This window comes from Heterodontus francisci, unplaced genomic scaffold (assembly GCF_036365525.1).
Source record: "Heterodontus francisci isolate sHetFra1 unplaced genomic scaffold, sHetFra1.hap1 HAP1_SCAFFOLD_561, whole genome shotgun sequence".
Taxonomy (NCBI): domain Eukaryota; kingdom Metazoa; phylum Chordata; class Chondrichthyes; order Heterodontiformes; family Heterodontidae; genus Heterodontus; species Heterodontus francisci.
The window spans coordinates 414,881-430,437 of record NW_027140389.1 but is presented as its reverse complement, the minus strand read 5'-3'; positions in this window follow the sequence as shown (position 1 = coordinate 430,437).

Below are 15,557 nucleotides of genomic sequence, written 5' to 3'. Positions count from 1 at the left end.
ATGTTTTTGTGCCTTGGTATCAGTGTACGTCTTTGTTACTGGGTGTCTGTGTGTGTCTGTGTTACTGGGTATCAGTGTATGTCTTTGTGACTTGGTATCAGTGTATGTCTTTGTTACTGGGTGTCAGTGTGTGTCTGTGTTCCTGGGTATCAGTGTATGTCTTTGTGACTTGGTGTCAGTGTATGTCTTTGTTACTTGGTATAAGTGTGTGTCTGTGATACTGGGTTACAGTGCATGTCTGTGTTTCTTGGTATAAGTGTGTGTCTGTGTATCAGTGCATCTCTTTGTGATTTGGTGTCAGTGTATTTCTTTGTTACTGGGTGTCAGTGTATGTCTGTGTTACTGGGTGTCAGTGTGTGTCTGTGTTACTGGGGGTCAGTGTGTGTTTCTAACTGGGTGTCAGTGTGTGTCTGTGTTAGTGGGTGTCAGTGTATGTCTTTGTTACTTGGTGTCAGTGTATGTGTTTGTGACTTGGTGTCAGTGGATGTCTTTGTTGCTGTTTATTAGTGTTTCTCTGTGTTACTGGGTGTCAGTGTGTGTTTGTTTGTGTTACTGTGTGTCAGTGTGTATCTGTGACACTAGTTGTCAGTATTTAGTTTAGTTTCAAGACACAGCACTTTCACAGGCCCTTCATCCCACCGAGTCTGTGCCGACCATCAACCACCCATTTATACTAATCCTACACTAATCCCGTATTCCTATCACATCCCCACCTGTCCCTATATATTTCCCTACCACCTACCTCTACTAGTGGCAATTTATGATGGCCAATTAACCTATCAACCTGCAAGTCTTTGGCATGTGGGAGGAAACCGGAGCACCCGGAGGAAACTCACGCAGACACAGAGAGAACTTGCAAACTCCGCACAGGCAGTACCCAGAATGGTCGTTGAAGTTTCAGTAGGGGACTACTTTGGGAATAGTGATCACAATTCCGTAAGCTTTAAAATACTCATGGACAAAGACGAGAGTGGTCCTAAAGGAAGAGTGCTAAATTGGGGGAAGGCCAACTATACCAAAATTCGTCAGGAGCTGGGAAATGTAGATTGGGAGCAGCTGTTTGAAGGTTAATCCACATGTGATATGTGGGAGGCTTTTCAAGAGAGGTTGATTAGCGTGCAGGAGAGACATGTTCCTGTGAAAATGAGGGATAGAAATGGCAAGATTAGGGAACCATGGATGACAGGTGAAATTGTGAGACTAGCTGAGAGGAAAAAGGAAGCATACATAAGGTCCAGGCGGCTGATGAAAGACGAAGCTTTGAAAGAATATCGGGAATGTAGGACCAATCTGAAACGAGGAATTAAGAGGGCTAAAAGGGGTCATGAAATATCTTTAGCAAACAGGGTTAAGGAAAATCCCAAAGCCTTTTATTCATATATAAGGAGAAAGAGGGTAACTAGAGAAAGGATTGGCCCACTAAAGGACAAAGGAGGAATGTTATGCTTGGACTCAGAGAAAATGGGTGAGATTTTAAATGAGTACTTTGCATTGGTATTCACCGAGGAGAGGGACATGACGGATGTTGAGGTTAGGAACAGATGTTTGATTACTCTAAGTCAAGTCGGCATAAGGAGGGAGGAAGTGTTGGGTATTCTAAAGGGCATTAAGGTGGACAGGTCCCCAGGTCCGGATGGGATCTATCGCAGGCTACTGAGGGAAGCGAGAGAGGAAATAGCTGGGGCCTTAACAGATATCTTTGCGGCATCCTTAAACACGGGTGAGGTCCCGGAGGACTGGAGAATTGCTAATGTTGTCCCCTTGTTTAAGAAGGGTAGCAGGGATAATCCAGGTAATTATAGACCGGTGAGCCTGACGTCAGTGGTAGGGAAGCTGCTGGAGAAGATACTGAGGGATAGGATCTATTCCCATTTGGAAGAAAATGGGCTCATCAGTGATAGGCAACATGGTTTTGTGCAGGGAAGGTCATGTCTTACCAACTTAATAGAATTCTTTGTGGAAGTGACAAAGTTGATTGATGAGGGAAGGGCTGTCGATGTCATATACATGGACTTCAGTCAGGCGTTTGATAAGGTTCCCCATGGCAGGCTGATGGAGAAAGTGAAAACGCTTGGGGTCCAAGGTGTACTAGCTAGATGGATAAAGAATTGGCTGGGCAACAGGAGACAGAGAGTAGCAGTAGAAGGGAGTTTCTCAAAATGGAGACGTGTGACCAGTGGTGTTCCACAGGGATCCGTGCTGGGACCACTGTTGTTTGTGATATACATTAATGATTTGGAGGAAAGTATAGGTGGACTGATTAGCAAGTTTGCAGACGACACTAAGATTGGTGGAGTAGCAGATAGTGAAGGGGACTGTCAGGGAATACAGCAAAATATAGATAGGTTAGAGAGTTGGGCAGAGAAATGGCAGATGGAGTTCAATCAGGGCAAATGCGAGGTGATGCATTTTGGAAGATCCAATTCAAGAGTGAACTATACAGTAAATGGAAAAGTCCTGGGGAAAATTGATGTCCAGAGAGATATGGGTGTTCTGGTCCACTGTTCCCTGAAGGTGGCAACGCAGGTAAATAGAGTGGTCAAGAAGGCATACGGCATGCTTTCCTTCATCGGACGGGGCATTGAGTACAAGAGTTGGCAGGTCATGTTACAGTTGTATAGGACTTTGGTTCGGCCACATTTGGAATACTGCGTACAGTTCTGGTCGCCACATTATCAAAAGGATGTGGATGCTTTGGAGAGGGTGCAGAGGAGGTTCACCAGGATGTTGCCTGGTATGGAGGGCGCTAGCTATGAAGAGAGGTTGAGCAGATTAGGATTATTTTCATTATAAAGTCGGAGGTTGAGGGGGGACCTGGTTGAGGTGTACAAAATCATGAGAGGTATAGACAGGGTGGACAGCAAGAGGCTTTTTCCCAGAGTGGGGGTTTCAATTACTGGAGGACACGAGTTCAAAGTGAAAGGGGAAATGTTTAGGGGGGATATGCGTGGAAAGTTCTGAACGCAGAGGGTGGTGGGCACCTGGAACGCATTGCCAGCGGAGGTGGTAGATGCGGGCACGATGGAGTCTTTTAAGATGTATCTAGACAGATACATGAATGGGCAGGAAGAAAAGAGATACAGAACCTGAGAAAATAGGCGACATGTTTAGAGAGAGGATCTGGATCGGCGCAGGCTTGGAGGGCCGAAGGGCCTGTTCCTGTGCTGTAATTATCTTTGTTCTTTGAACCCGGGTCCCTGGAGCTGTGAGGCTGCGGGGCCAACCACTGCGCCAATGTGCCCCCCCCCCCACCCCACAGTGTGTGCCTGTGTTACTGGGTATCAGTGTATGTCTTTGTGACTTGGTGTCAGTGTATGTCTTTGTTACTGGGTGTCAGTGTGTGTCTTTGTGACTTGGTGTCAGTGTATGTCTTTGTTACTTGGTGTAAGTGTGTGTCTGTGATACTGGGTATCAGTGTATGTCTTTGTTCCTTAGTGTCAGTGTATGACTGTGTTACTTGGTGTAAGTGTGTGCCTGTGTATCAGTGCATGTCTTTGTGACTTGGTGTCAGTGCATGCCTTTGTTACTGGGTGTCAGTGTGTGTCTTTGTGACTTGGTGTCAGTGTATGTTTGTGTTACTTGGTGTAAGTGTGCTCTCTGTTAATGGGTGTCAGTGTGCGTCTGTGTTACTTGGTGTAAGTGTGTGTCTTTGTTACTTGGTGTCCGTGTGTTTCTGTGTTCCTCGGTGTCAGTGTATGTCTTTGTTACTTGGTGTCAGTGTATGTCTGTGTTACTTGGTGTAAGTGTGTGTCTGTGTTACTGGGTATCAGTGTATGTCTTTGTTACTTGGTGTCAGTGTATGTCTGTGTTACTGGGGGTCAGTGTGTATCTTTGTTACTGGGGGTCAGTGTGTGTCTGTTACTGGGTATCAGTGTATGTCTTTGTTACTTGGTGTAAGTGTACGTCTTTGTTACTTGGTGTCAGTGTATGTGTTTGTGACTTGGTGTCACTGTATGTCTTTGTTACTGTTTATTAGTGTTTCTCTCTGTTACTGTGTGTCAGTGTGTGTTTGTTTGTGTTACTGGGTGTCAGTGTGTTTCTGTGACACTAGGTATCAGTATTTAGTTTAGTTTAGAGATACAGCACTTTAACAGGCCCTTCGGCCCACCGTGTCTGTGCCGACCATCAGCCACCCATTTATACTAATCCTGCACTAATCCCGTATTCCTATCACATCCCCACCTGTCCCTATATATTTCCCTACCACCAACCTATACTAGGGGCAATTTATGATGGCCAATTAACATATCAACCTGCAAGTCTTTGGCATGTGGGAGGAAACCAGAGCACCCGGAGGAAACTCACGCAGACACAGGGAGAACTTGCAAACTCCGCACAGGCAGTACCCAGAATCGAACCCGGGTCCCTGGAGCTGTGAGGCTGCGGTGCTAACCATTGCGCCAATGTGCCCCCCCAGTGTGTGCCTGTGTTACTGGATATCAGTGGATGTCTTTGTTACTTGGTGTAAGTGTATGTCTGTGATACTGGGTATCGGTGTATGACTTTGTTACTTGGTGTCAGTGTATGTCTGTGTTACTTGGTGTAAGTGTGTGTCTGTGTATCAGTGTATGTCTTTGTGACTTGGTGTCAGTGTATGTCTTTGTTACTGGGTGTCAGTGTGTATCTTTGTGACTTACTGTCAGTGTATGTCTGTGTTACTGGGGGTCAGTTTGTGTCTGTGTTACTGGGGTTCAGTGTGTGTCTGTGTTACTGGGTATCAGTGTATGTCTTTGTTACTTGGTGTAAGTGCACGTCTTTGTTACTTGGTGTCATTGTATGTGTTTGTGACATGGTGTCACTGTATGTCTTTGTTACTGTTTATTAGTGTTTCTCTGTGTAACTGGGTGTCAGTGCATGTCTTTGTGACTTGGTGTCAGCGTATATCTGTGTTACTTGGTGTAAGTGTGTGTCTTTGCTACTTGGTGTCATTGTATGTCTTTGTTACTTGGTGTCAGTGTATGTCTGTGTTACTTGGTGTAAGTGTGTGTCTGTGTTACTTGGTGTAATTGTGTTTCTGTGTTCCTCGGTATCAGTGTATGTCTTTGTTACTTGGTGTCAGTGTATGTCTGTGTTACTTGGCATCAGTGTATGTCTTTGTGACTTGGTGTCAGTGTATGTCTTTGCTACTGGGTATCAGTGTGAGTCTGTGTTACTTGGTGTCAGTGTATGTCTTTGTTACTGTTTATTAGTGTTTCTCTGTGTTGCTGGGTGTCAGTGTGCGTTTGTTTGTGTTACTGGGTGTCAGTGTATGTCTTTGTTACTTGGTGTAAGTGTGTGTCTGTGTTACTGGGTATCAGTGTCTGTCTTTGTTGCTTGGTGTAAGTGTGTTTCTTTGTAACTTGGTGTAATTGTATGTCTTTGTTACTTGGTGTCAGTGTATGTCTGTGTTACTTGGTGTAAGTGTATGTCTTTGTTACTTGGTGTAAGTGTGTGTCTGTGTTACTTGGTGTAAGTGTGTGTCTGTGTTCCTGGGTATCAGTGTATGTCTTGGTTACTTGGTGTAAGTGTGTGTCTGTGTTACTTGGTGTAAGTGTGTGTCTGTGTTACTTGGTGTAAGTGTGTGTCTTTGTTACTTGGTGTCAGTGTATGTCTGTGTTACTTGGTGCAAGTGTGTGTCTGTGTTACTGGGTGTCAGTGTGTGTCTGTGTTACTTGGTGTAAGTGTGTGTCTTTGTTACTTGGTGTCCGTTTGTGTCTGTGTTACTGGGTGTCAGTGCATGTCTTTGTGACTTGGTGTCAGCGTATATCTGTGTTACTTGGTGTAAGTGTGTGTCTTTGCTACTTGGTGTCATTGTATGTCTTTGTTACTTGGTGTCAGTGTATGTCTGTGTTACTTGGTGTAAGTGTATGTCTTTGTTACTTGGTGTAAGTGTGTGTCTGTGTTACTTGGTGTAATTGTGTTTCTGTGTTCCTCGGTATCAGTGTATGTCTTTGTTACTTGGTGTCAGTGTATGTCTGTGTTACTTGGTGTAAGTGTGTGTCTGTGTTACTGGGTATCAGTGTATGTCTTTGTTACTTGGTGTCAGTGTATGTCTGTGTTACTTGGTGTAAGTGTGTGTCTTTGTTACTTGGTGTCCGTGTGTGTCTGTGTTACTGGGTATCAGTGTATGTCTTTGTGACTTGGTGTCAGTGTATGCCTGCGTTACTTGGTGTAAGTGTGGTCTGTGTTAATGGGTGTCAGTGTGTGTCTGTGTTACTTGGTGTAAGTGTGTGTCTTTGTACTTGGTGTCCGTGTGTGTCTGTGTTACTGGGTGTCAGTGCATGTCTTTGTGACTTGGTGTCAGTTTATATCTGTGTTAGTTGGTGTCAGTGTATGTCTGTGTTACTTGGTGTAAGTGTATGTATTTGTTACTTGGTGTAAGTGAGTTTCTGTGTTACTTGGTGTAATTGTGTTTCTGGGTATCAGTGTATGTCTTTGCTACTTGGTGTCAGTGTATGTCTGTGTTACTTGTTGTAAGTGTGTGCCTGTGTATCAGTGTATGTCTTTGTGACTTGGTGGCAGTGTATGTCTTTGTTACTGGGTGTCAGTGTGTGTCTTTGTGACTTGGTGTAAGTGTGGTCTGTGTTAATGGGTGTCAGTGTGTGTCTGTGTTACTTGGTGTAAGTGTGTGTCTTTGTTACTGGGTATCGGTGTATGTCTTTGTTACTTGGTGTCAGTGCATGTCTGTGTTCCTTGGTGTAAGTGTGTGTCTGTGTTACTTGGTGTAAGTGTGTGTCTGTGTTACTTGGTGTAAGTGTGTGTCTTTGTTACTTGGTTTTCCGTGTGTCTCTGTGTTACTGGGTGTCAGTGCATGTCTTTGTGACTTGGTGTCAGTGTATATCTGTGTTACTTGGTGTAAGTGTGTGTCTTTGCTACTAGGTGTAAGTGTATGTCTTTGTTACTTGGTGTAAGTGTGTGTCTGTGTTACTTGGTGTAATTGTGTTTCTGTGTTCCTCGGTGTCAGTGTATGTCTTTGTTACTTGGTGTCAGTGTATGTCTGTGTTACTTGGTGTAAGTGTGTGTCTGTGTTACTGGGTGTCAGTGTATGTCTTTGTTACTTGGTGTCAGTGTATGTCTGTGTTACTTGGTGTAAGTGTATGTCTGTGTTACTGGGTATCAGTGTATGTCTTTGTGACTTGGTGTCAGTGTATGTCTTTGTTACTGGGTGTCAGTGTGTGTCTTTGTGACTTGGTTTCAGTGTATTTCTTTGTTACTTGGTGTAAGTGTGTGTCTGTGATACTGGGTATCAGTGTATGTCTTTGTGACTTGGTGTCAGTGTATGTCTTTGTTACTGGGTGTCAGTGTATGTCTTTGTTACTTGGTGTAAGTGTGTGTCTGTGTTACTGGGTATCAGTTTCTGTCTTTGTTGCTTGGTGTAAGTGTGTTTCTTTGTAACTTGGTGTAATTGTATGTCTTTGTTACTTGGTGTCAGTGTATGTCTGTGTTACTTGGTGTAAGTGTATGTCTTTGTTACTTGGTGTAAGTGTGTGTCTGTGTTACTTGGTGTAAGTGTGTGTCTGTGTTCCTGGGTATCAGTGTATGTCTTGGTTACTTGGTGTAAGTGTGTGTCTGTGTTACTTGGTGTAAGTGTGTGTCTGTGTTACTGGGTATCAGTGTATGTCTTTGTTACTTGGTGTCAGTGTATGTCTGTGTTACTTGGTGCAAGTGTGTGTCTGTGTTACTGGGTGTCAGTGTGTGTCTGTGTTACTTGGTGTAAGTGTGTGTCTTTGTTACTTGGTGTCCGTTTGTGTCTGTGTTACTGGGTGTCAGTGCATGTCTTTGTGACTTGGTGTCAGCGTATATCTGTGTTACTTGGTGTAAGTGTGTGTCTTTGCTACTTGGTGTCATTGTATGTCTTTGTTACTTGGTGTCAGTGTATGTCTGTGTTACTTGGTGTAAGTGTATGTCTTTGTTACTTGGTGTAAGTGTGTGTCTGTGTTACTTGGTGTAATTGTGTTTCTGTGTTCCTCGGTATCAGTGTATGTCTTTGTTACTTGGTGTCAGTGTATGTCTGTGTTACTTGGTGTAAGTGTGTGTCTGTGTTACTGGGTATCAGTGTATGTCTTTGTTACTTGGTGTCAGTGTATGTCTGTGTTACTTGGTGTAAGTGTGTGTCTTTGTTACTTGGTGTCCGTGTGTGTCTGTGTTACTGGGTATCAGTGTATGTCTTTGTGACTTGGTGTCAGTGTATGCCTGCGTTACTTGGTGTAAGTGTGGTCTGTGTTAATGGGTGTCAGTGTGTGTCTGTGTTACTTGGTGTAAGTGTGTGTCTTTGTACTTGGTGTCCGTGTGTGTCTGTGTTACTGGGTGTCAGTGCATGTCTTTGTGACTTGGTGTCAGTTTATATCTGTGTTAGTTGGTGTCAGTGTATGTCTGTGTTACTTGGTGTAAGTGTATGTATTTGTTACTTGGTGTAAGTGAGTTTCTGTGTTACTTGGTGTAATTGTGTTTCTGGGTATCAGTGTATGTCTTTGCTACTTGGTGTCAGTGTATGTCTGTGTTACTTGTTGTAAGTGTGTGCCTGTGTATCAGTGTATGTCTTTGTGACTTGGTGGCAGTGTATGTCTTTGTTACTGGGTGTCAGTGTGTGTCTTTGTGACTTGGTGTAAGTGTGGTCTGTGTTAATGGGTGTCAGTGTGTGTCTGTGTTACTTGGTGTAAGTGTGTGTCTTTGTTACTGGGTATCGGTGTATGTCTTTGTTACTTGGTGTCAGTGCATGTCTGTGTTCCTTGGTGTAAGTGTGTGTCTGTGTTACTTGGTGTAAGTGTGTGTCTGTGTTACTTGGTGTAAGTGTGTGTCTTTGTTACTTGGTTTTCCGTGTGTCTCTGTGTTACTGGGTGTCAGTGCATGTCTTTGTGACTTGGTGTCAGTGTATATCTGTGTTACTAGGTGTAAGTGTGTGTCTTTGCTACTAGGTGTAAGTGTATGTCTTTGTTACTTGGTGTAAGTGTGTGTCTGTGTTACTTGGTGTAATTGTGTTTCTGTGTTCCTCGGTGTCAGTGTATGTCTTTGTTACTTGGTGTCAGTGTATGTCTGTGTTACTTGGTGTAAGTGTGTGTCTGTGTTACTGGGTGTCAGTGTATGTCTTTGTTACTTGGTGTCAGTGTGTGTCTTTGTGACTTGGTTTCAGTGTATTTCTTTGTTACTTGGTGTAAGTGTGTGTCTGTGATACTGGGTATCAGTGTATGTCTTTGTTACTTGGTGTCAGTGTATGTCTGTGTTACTTGTTGTAAGTGTGTGCCTGTGTATCAGTGCATGTTTTTGTGACTCGGTGGCAGTGTATGTCTTTGTTACTTGGTGTCAGTGTATGTCTGTGTTACTTGGTGTAAGTGTGTGTCTGTGTTACTGGGTGTCAGTGTATGTCTTTGTTACTTGGTGTCAGTGTATGTCTGTGTTACTTGGTGTAAGTGTGTGTCTGTGATACTGGGTATCAGTGTATGTCTTTGTTACTTGGTGTCAGTGTATGTCTGTGTTACTTGTTGTAAGTGTGTGCCTGTGTATCAGTGCATGTCTTTGTGACTTGGTGGCAGTGTATGTCTTTGTTACTGGGTGTCAGTGTGGGTCTTTGTGACTTGGTGTCAGTGTATGTCTGCGTTACTTGGTGTAAGTGTGGTCTGTGTTAATGGGTGTCAGTGTGTGTCTGTGTTACTTGGTGTAAGTGTGTGTCTTTGTTACTTGGTGTCCGTGTGTGTCTGTGTTACTGGGTGTCAGTGCATGTCTTTGTGACTTGGTGTCAGTTTATATCTGTGTTAGTTGGTGTCAGTGTATGTCTGTGTTACTTGGTGTAAGTGTATGTCTTTGTTACTTGGTGTCAGTGAGTTTCTGTGTTACTTGGTGTAATTGTGTTTCTGGGTATCAGTGTATGTCTTTGCTACTTGGTGTCAGTGTATGTCTGTGTTACTTGATGTAAGTGTGTGTCTGTGTTACTGGGTATCAGTGTATGTCTTTGTTACTTGGTGTCAGTGTATGTCTTTGTTACTTGGTGTAAGTGTGTGTCTGTGTTACTGGGTATCAGTGTATGTCTTTGTGACTTGGTGTCAGTGTATGTCTTTGTTACTGGGTGTCAGTGTGTGTCTTTGTGACTTGGTGTCAGTGTGTTTCTGTGCTACTGGGTATCAGTGTATGTCTTTGTCACTTGGTGTAAGTGTACGTCTTTGTTACTTGGTGTCAGTGTATGTGTTTGTGACTTGGTGTCACTGCATGTCTTTTTTACTGTATATTAGTGTTTTTCTGTGTTACTATGTGTCAGTGTGTGTTTGTTTGTGTCACTGGGTGTCAGTGTGTATCTGTGACACTAGGTGTCAGTATTCAGTTTAGTTTAGAGATACAGCACTTTAACAGGCCCTTCGGCCCACCGAGTCTGTGCCGACCATCAACCACCCATTTATACTAATCCTACACTCATCCCGTATTCCTATCACATCCCCACCTGTCCCTATATATTTCCCTACAACCTACCTATACTAGGGGCAATTTATGATGGCCAATTAACATATCAACCTGCAGGTCTTTGGCATGTGTGAGGAAACCGGAGCACCCGGAGGAAACTCACGCAGACACAGAGAGAACTTGCAAACTCCGCACAGGCAGTACCCAGAATCGAACCCGGGTTCCTGGAGCTGTGAGGCTGCGGTGCTAACCATTGCGCCAATGTGCCCCCCCCCCCCCCCCCAGTGTGTGCCTGTGTTGCTGGGTATCAGTGGATGTCTTTGTTACTTGGTGTAAGTGTATGTCTGTGATACTGGGTATCGGTGTATGTCTTTGTTACTTGGTGTCAGTTTATGTCTGTGTTACTTACTGTAAGTGTGTGTCTGTGTATCAGTGTATGTCTTTGTGAGTTGGTGTCAGTGTATGTCTTTGTTACTGGGTGTCAGTGTGTATCTTTGTGACTTACTGTCAGTGTATGTCTGTGTTACTGGGGGTCAGGTTGTGTCTGTGTTACTGGGGTTCAGTGTGTGTCTGTGTTACTGGGTATCAGTGTATGTCTTTGTTACTTGGTGTAAGTGCACGTCTTTGTTACTTGGTGTCATTGTATGTGTTTGTGACTTGGTGTCACTGTATGTCTTTGTTACTGTTTATTAGTGTTTCTCTGTGTAACTGGGTGTCAGTGTGTGTTTGCTTGTGTTACTGGGTGTCAGTGTGTATCTGTGACACTAGGTGTCAGAAATTAGTTTAGTTTAGAGAAACAGCACTTCAACAGGGCCTTCAGCCTCCGGAGTCAGTGCCGACCAACAACCACCCATTTATACTAATCCTACTCTACTCCCGTATTCCTATCACATCCCCTACTGTCCCTATATATTTCCCTCCCACCTACCTATGCTAGGGGCAATTTATGATGGCCAATTAGCCTATCAACCTGCAAGTCTTTGGCATGTGGGAGGAAACCGGGGCACCCGGAGGAAACCCACGCAGACATAGGGAGAACTGGCAAACTCCGCACAGGCAGTACCCAGAATCGAACCCGGGTTCCTGGAGCTGTGAGGCTGCGGTGCTAACCGGTGCGAACCACTGCGCCAATGTGCCTCCCCCCACCCCCACCCCCCAACCCCCACAGTGTGTGCCTTTGTTACTGGATATCAGTGTATGTCTATGTTACTTGGTGTCAGTGTATGTCTGTGTTACTTGGTATCAGTGTATGTCTTTGTGACTTGGTTTCAGTGTATGTCTTTGCTGCTGGGTATCAGTGTGTGTCTGTGTTACTTGGTGTCAGTGTATGTCTTTGTTACTGTTTATTAGTGTTTCTCTGTGTTACTGGGTGTCAGTGTCTGTCTTTGTTACTTGGTGTAAGTGAGTGTCTGTGTTACTGGGTATCAGTGTATGTCTTTGTTACTTGGTGTCAGTGTATGTCAAAATACTTGGTGTAGGTGTATGTCTTTGTTACTTGGTGTAATTGTCTGTATTTGTTACTTGGTGTAAGTGTATGTCTTTGTTACTTGGTGTCAGTGTATGTCTTTGTTACTTGGTGTCAGTGTGTGTCTGTGTTATTGGGTATCAGTGTATATCTTTGTGACTTGTTATCAGTGTATATCTTTGTGACTTGGTGTCAGTGTATGTCTTTGTTACTGGGTGTAAGTGTTTGTCTGTGTTACTTGGTGTCTGTGCATGCATTTGTTACTGTTTATTAGTGTTTCTCTGTGTTACTGGGTGTCAGTGTGTGTTTGTTTGTGTTACTTGGTGTCAGTGTATGTCTTTGTTACTTGGTGTAAGTGTGTGTCTGTGTTACTGGGTATCAGTGTCTGTCTTTGTTACTTGGTGTAAATGTGTGTCTTTGTTACTTGGTGTAATTGTATGTCTTTGTTACTTGGTGTCAGTGTATGTCTGTGTTACCTGTTGTATATGTATGTCTTTGTTACTTGGTGTAAGTGTGTGTCTGTGTTACTTGGTGTAAGTGTGTGTCTGTGTTCCTGGGTATCAGTGTATGTCTTTGTTACTTGGTGTCAGTATATGTCTGTGTTAATTGGTGTAAGTGTGTGTCTGTGTTACTGGGTGTCAGTGTGTGTATGTGTTACTTGGTGTAAGTGTGTGTCCGTGTTACTGGGTGTCAGTGTGTGTATGTGTTACTTGGTGTAAGTGTATGTCTTTGTTACTTGGTGTAATTGTCTGTCTTTGTTACTTGGTGTCAGTGTATGTCTGCGTTACTTGGTGTAAGTGTGTGTCTTTGTGACTTGGTGTCAGTGTATGTCTTTGTTACTGCGTGTCAGTTTGTGTCTTTGTGACTTGGTGTCATTGTACGTCTTTGTTACTTGATGTCAGTGTATGTCTTTGTGACTTGCTATCAGTGTATGTCTTTGTTACTGGGTGTCAGAGTGTGTCTGTGTTACTGGGTATCAGTGTATGTCTTTGTGACTTGGTATAAGCATATGTCTTTGTTACTGGGTGTCAGTGTGAGTCTGTGTTCCTGGGTATCAGTGTATGTCTTTGTGACTTGGTGTCTGTGTATGTCTTTGTTACTGGGTGTCAGTGTGTGTCTTTGTTACTTGGTGTCAGTGTATGTCAAAATACTTGGTGTCAGTGTATGTCTTTGTGACTTGGTGTAATTGTCTGTCTTTGTTACTTGGTGTCAGTGTATGTCTGTGTTACTTGGTGTCAGTGTATGTCTTTGTTACTTGGTGTAAGTGTGTGTCTGTGATACTGGGTATCAGTGTATGTCTTTGTTACTTGGTGTCAGTGTATGTCTGTGTTACTTGGTGTAAGTGTGTGCCTTTGTTTCACTGCATGTCTTTGTGACTTGGTGTCAGTGTATGTCTTTGTTACTGGGTGTCAGTGTGTGTCTTTGTGACTTGGTGTCAGTGTGTGTCTGTGTTACTTGGTGTAAGTGTGGTCTCTGTTAATGGGTGTCAGTGTGTGTCTGTGTTACTTGGTGTAAGTGTGTGTCTTTGTTACTTGGTGTCCGTGTGTGTCTGTGTTACTGGGTGTCAGTGCATGTCTTTGTGACTTGGTGTCAGTGTATATCTGTGTTACTTGGTGTAAGTGTATGTCTTTGTTACTTGGTGTAAGTGAGTGTCTGTGTTACTTGGTGTAAGTGTGTGTCTGTGTTACTGGGTATCAGTGTATGTCTTTGTTACTTGGTGTCAGTGTATGTCTGTGTTACTTGGTGTAAGTGTGTGTCTGTGTTACTGGCTATCAGTGTATGTCTTTGTTACTTGGTGTCAGTGTATGTCTGTGTTACTTGGTGTAAGTGTGTGTCTGTGTTACTTGGTGTAAGTGTGTGTCTGTGTTACTTGGTGTAAGTGTGTGTCTGTGTTACTTGGTGTAAGTGTGTGTCTTTGTTACTTGTTGTCCGTGTGTGTCTGTGTTACTGGGTATCAGTGTATGTCTTTGTGACTTGGTGTCAGTGTATGTCTTTGTTACTGGGTGTCAGTGTGTGTCTTTGTGACTTGGTGTCAGTGTATTTCTTTGTTACTTGGTGTAAGTGTGTGTCTGTGATACTGGGTATCAGTGTATGTCTTTTTTACTTGGTGTCAGTGTGTGTCTTTGTGATTTGGTGTCAGTGTGTGTCTGTGTTACTGGGGATCAGTGTATGACTTTGTGAGTTGGTATCATTGTATGTCTTTGTGAATTTGTGTCAATGTATGTCTTTTTTACTGGGTGTAAGTGTGTGTCTGCGTTACTTGGTATCAGTGTATGTCTTTGTTACTTGGTGTCAGTGTATGTCAAAATACTTGGTGTAAGTGTATGTCTTTGTCACTTGGAGTAATTGTCTGTCTTTGTTACTTGGTGTCAGTGTATGTCTGTGTTACTTGGTGTAAGTGTGTTTCTTTGTCACTTGGTGTCAGTGTATGTCTTTGTTACTTGGTGTCAGTGGATGTCAAAATACTTGGTGTAAGTTTATGTCTTTGTTACTTGGTGTAATTGTCTGTCTTTGTTACTTGGTGTCAGTGTATGTCTGTATTACTTGTTGTAAGTGTGTGTCTGTGTTACTGGGTGTCAGTGTGTGTCTGTGTTACCTGGTATCAGTGTATGTCTTTGTTACTTGGTGTCAGTGGATGTCAAAATACTTGGTGTAAGTTTATGTCTTTGTTACTTAGTGTAATTGTCTGTCTTTGTTACTTGGTGTCAGTGTATGTCTGTGTTACTTGGTGTAAGTGTGTTTCTTTGTTACTTGGTGTCAGTGTATGTCTTTGTTACTTGGTGTCAGTGTATGTCTTTGTTACTTGGTGTCAGTGTGTGTCTGAGTTACTGGGCATCAGTGTATGTCTTTGTGACTTGGTATCAGTGTATGTCTTTGTGACCTGGTGTCAGTGTATGTCATTTTTACAGGGTGTAGGAGTGTGTCTGCGTTACTGGGTATCAGTGTATGTCTTTGTTACTTCTTGTCAGTGTATGTCAAAATACTTGGTGTAAGTATATGTCTTTGTTACTGGGCATCAGTGTCTGACTTTGTGACTTGGTATCAGTGATGTCTTTGAGACTTGGAGTCAGTGTGTGCCTGTGTTACTGGGCATCAGTGTCTGTCTTTGTGACTTGGTATCAGTGTATGTCTTTGTTACTTCGTGTCAGTGTGTTTGTTTGTGTTACTGGGTGTCAGTGTGTGTCTGTGTTACTTAGTGTAAGTGTGTGTCTTTGTTACTTGGTGTCCGTGTGTGTCTGTTACTGGGTATCAGTGTCTGTCTTTGTTACTTGTTGTAAGTGTGTGTCTGTGTAACTGGGTATCAGTGCATGTCTTTGTGACTTGGTATCAGTGTATGTCTTTGTGACTTGGTGTCAGTGTATGTCTTTTTTACTGGGTGTCAGTGTGTGTCTGTGTTACTTGGTGTCAGTGTATGTCTTTGTTACTGTGTATCAGTGTTTCTCTGTGTTACTGGGTGTCAGTGTGTGTTTGTTTGTGTTACTGGGTATCGTATGTCTTTGTTACTTGGTGTCAGTGGATGTCAAAATACTTGGTGTAAGTGTATGCCTGTGTTACTTGGTGTAAGTGTGTGTCTTTGTTACTTGGTGTAAGTGTATGTCTTTGTTACTTGGTGTCAGTGTATGTCTTTGTTACTTGGTGTCAGTGTGTGTCTGTGTTACTGGGCATCAGTGTATGTCTTTGTGACTTGGTATCAGTGTATGTCTTTGTGACTTGGTGTCAGTGT